Source organism: Pygocentrus nattereri, chromosome 12 (genome assembly GCF_015220715.1).
Source record: "Pygocentrus nattereri isolate fPygNat1 chromosome 12, fPygNat1.pri, whole genome shotgun sequence".
NCBI lineage: Eukaryota > Metazoa > Chordata > Actinopteri > Characiformes > Serrasalmidae > Pygocentrus > Pygocentrus nattereri.
Window position 1 is genome coordinate 19407694 of NC_051222.1, and position 4107 is coordinate 19411800.

Below are 4107 nucleotides of genomic sequence, written 5' to 3' on the forward strand. Positions count from 1 at the left end.
ATTACGTCTTGCGAAGTGATCCTCAGTAATATTATTAGGACATCAGTCACGCCGTGTAACGCTTCTGTAAACATCTGCCGTATTTTCTCCAATTCTCTAGTATTTGCGCTGCGTCCTGTAAGAAAGCGCAGCTGCTCGTCTGGACTGACCATAAGATCCTCGTAGTTACTGGTCACCCCAGTAGATCTCGATAACTCGGCTCGGTTCAGCCCCTTAAAGTGTCTGTCAGATAAGACCCTCCGCTCTGATGCGTCCTCATGATGGTCAGTGGTGAAATGCTGGTGAGCAGTGACGTGTGAGACCTTTAAGGTGCCCAGGCTGAACTCCAGCTCAGTGCTGAGGGCTCGTTCGTCTGGCTGTGTTCGAGTGAAGCGCAGGCAGCGAGTCCAGCTCTGCTCCCAGCCTTTGTCTGGACGCTGTAGCCCGACAGATGCTGAGCAGCTCAGTCGCTCTCTGGTTTACTTGTCGTGCCCCGAGGCTGCGCGCGCGAAACTCGCCGCTTCGGCTCGTTTCGGCCTCGTATTGTCAGCGATCGGCTCAGCTGACGGGCAAAAGGACTGAACTACCGTGGGCACGTCCCGCTGCCCACACGAAAACTTTAAGGACAGGAGCATAAAGGCTGCGTGGAGCCCGCGACGCCGCTGCCCTGCTCGCCTGGTTTCTTTCTTTATTGTGGAAAAATGCATGAAAGCAGCCAAATAACGCCAGTAGGCGTGCGGGCAGCAGGGGTGCCCGTGCCCCCCCCCCCCCCCCCCCCCCCCCCGTTCCCATCCATATTGTTCCCCTCCGCACAAAATGAGTGCAAATATGATAATTTTCGAGTCATGTTCCGTAATTAAAACCATCCATCTGTCTCACTATAGCGCCTGGCGCGTGCTGCCTGACAGGACGAGACGGAGCTGGAATAATAAGCGGCTCCAAAGGTTAACATCTGCTGGGGCAACTTCTCCGGCGCCGCTGCCGCATCTCACACGCAGTTTGACTGCAGCCTTGGAAAGCTTCGCTGGTTCACTGGGTACTGTGAACTAAACTGGTCTAAAATGTCTGGTACTGTGAACTAAACTGGTCTAAACTGTCTGGTACTGGCTAAACTGGTCTAAAATGTCTGGTACTGTGAACTAAACTGGTCTAAACTGTCTGGTACTGGCTAAACTGGTCTAAACTGTCTGGTACTGGCTAAACTGGTCTAAACTGTCTGGTACTGGCTAAACTGGTCTAAAATGTCTGGTACTGGCTAAACTGGCCCCCGCTGTCATACAGACACACATACACGTCTAAAACAATAAGACACGGCCGTCGCATCGTCATGTGCTCTGGGTGCTGCGTTGCTTTCGTTTTCTGATGAACGTGTAACGCGTCCCGCTTTTCCGCGGACGGAGTGATGTGTGATGTGTAACATATGACGGCTTATAATAAATATATGAGTCGCCTTGGCGTTATAGGACTGACACAGGAGTCACGAATCACACTTATGGCCTTTAAATAAATCAATAAACAATCAGATCAATAAATGTTGTGGAAAACGTGATTATTATTATTATTATTATTATTATTATTATTTATTATTATTATTATTTATTATTATTATTATTATTTTTTAAGTGTGTTTTCCCGTTTCTTTTCATTTCGTGTGTAAGTCGTGTTTTTATGTTTTAATGTATTATCTGTAGCCTATTATCTGTAGGACATATGACGCCTGTCTGTATTTCATTTTCTCGTCTTAACTTAGTTATTGTCCAATTTTGCAAGTAGCGTTGAGCGAAATTGTCGGGGAAAATTCGCGCAGGCGAACCTTCATTTCTGTATGTTTAATGTACAGCCGGCACGCGCCACTCGCTGCTCTATACATCACATTTTGATGTGATATGTAGGGAAAGAGCGCGCGGGCGCGTCTTTTACACGCGTTTACTGAACTTTATTAGCATAAAGGCAAAACATTCTGTGGGTTAAAATGAAGCGCGAAGAGGGCGAAATCATTAGTTGGCATAGCAGGTCTGACTGTGTGTGAACAAACCGTGAAGTGCTGCCGGGTCCAGCCAAGTCTACTCTCCGCTGTCCAGCTAAGCGCGCGCGGCTCCGCGGCTTCTTTCCTCAATCATCCTCCTCTTCCTCCCCTCTGATCGCCTCGCTAACTCCGACTCCGCAGACTGAGCGATCTGCGCCTTCACTTCAGTGCTTTCTGAGGAGGATGTGTCCGCGCGCGGCCTCGCGCTGACAGGGACCTGGCGAGCTGTTATCTGGTGACCCTCTGGCTTCAGACAATAGAGGCGGCGGATCAGATCAGATCAGACGTGAAAGTGCAGAGACAGTCCGCTGAAGCTGGGCCGGCCTAGAAGAGCAGCGCGCCGAGAAGACGGACAGTCCTGGGGTCCACGAGCATTTCAGCTCAGTTTGTTTTCCTTTGTTAATCTCTCTCCTCCTCGCCGTGTGAGCGCTGCGCTGCGTGTCCGGCTGAGGACAGATCGGATGAGTCCGCTGTCCGGAATGACGGGGAGGTGGCATATATGTGTGGGGTGGTATTGTCTAACACCGCCCCTTCTAACATCACACCTCCTTCCATCTCTCTCTCTCTCTCTCTCTCTCTCTCTCTCGCTCTCTCTCGCTCTCTCTCTCTCTCTCTGGCTCTCTCTCACACCCCCACCACCCTCCTCCTTAGTCCGTGGACAAGGATGCTGAGCAGATATGGACAAAAACCCCAGAAGGGGCTACTTCTGCTGTCCATTGTACACGCACCTCTCGCACAGCTCTGTAAACATGTCAGTAAGAAGGGGGGAGCATCGTTGCCTTTGTGTGTGGGGAGCTGTAATTTGGTATCAGACCAAGAATTAATGATGTGTAACTTTGTTACCGTATTTGTGACATTTTTTTGGGATAAAGTTCCACAGAGGCTTTTATTTTGCATTATGATCAATGGAAAAAAAAGAAAACCCTTTCTAATGTTGACCCTCACCTTTTCCAGAGACTCTGCCTAATTAAATGGTAATATATTTACATACACTGTTAGAACTAATGATACTGTGCAGGTACATTTTTTGTTCATCAAGGTACAAACAGTTTAAATGTTCCCTCAAAGGTACAACAGTGGTTTTGGATTTAAGGTCCAGTTGTGAAGCTTAAATAGGTTTTTCTCAGTGGAAAAGTACATATTTGCTCCTTTTCATAATCTAATGTTTTAAAACCTAAGACGAGATAGGGCGTGTGGAGTCTACGCAACTTAGAAAACATGATTTCAAGTGATTATGGTACAATGATGTTCCCTGACTGAAGGTGCTGAGATGTACCCTTATGGTTACCGCTCCAGTGACAGGAGGGATACTTAGATTAGATTTACCACTCTTTTATTGTTATCAACATTACATATAATACATATGCGTATGTTATTGAATTATTAATATATGCATATAACTGAGAAGACATGAAAGGTTCACGTGTCTTTCTGGATTGTAAATAAAATGGCTCTATTAGACATTGTGACCCCTGGTTTCTATCACCAGCACTATAGAGAAATTGGAGTCGGAGTCAAGTCTCTCTACAATGAACCATTTCACATCAAACTTCTCAATAATGTCGGATTGGTGGAATTCCCCTTTAATTAAAAACAAACAAAAGGGTTGTGGCAAAATATCTAAGTTTTGCAACATATTACAAAATCCATATAATTGTTATTGATATCTAAACCATCGCTATGTGAACATCCACAACGAATAAACTGTATGACGAGTCTGACATTATCAACACGGGTCACTTGCTGTTTGTGCATGCGTTTATTAATTTGAGAGAATTGCTCGTCACAGATGTTGCAAACAAAACAAGGTAAAAGTTTGTTCATCTTTCACACATTATCGAAACCATCAGAGCCTCTCAAGGCCTTCCGTCTATCAGATCACAGAGGAGCCCAGGGACAGGCCGGAGAGGCCGTCAAACTGTTGGAATTAAAGCGAGATGTCAATCACGAGGAAAGACGAGGACAGAAGGGTGGGGGAGCTTTCTGCTCCAGCTGATGCCAGATCTGTCCCTGCTGCATCTGTGACCGCAGGGAATTTAGTGGGCAGGTTCAGGCTCTGCACCGCTCCTTACACCTTCCCTGAGAGCAGCCTGAATGTATGA

The 4107-nt window shown here is 46.8% G+C and overlaps 1 protein-coding gene across 1 annotated transcript in view; it reads right to left on the bottom strand.

The window, feature by feature from the left end:
• Positions 1-2469, bottom strand: part of LOC108434665 (helix-loop-helix protein 2-like) — a 5546-nt gene extending 3077 nt beyond the window's left edge. Inside the window, exon 1 of the mRNA XM_017709982.2 lies at positions 2015-2469. The gene's annotated coding sequence lies outside the window, so the exon portion shown is untranslated. The remainder of the gene's footprint in view (positions 1-2014) is intronic.
• Positions 2470-4107: the final 1638 nt, after the last annotated feature.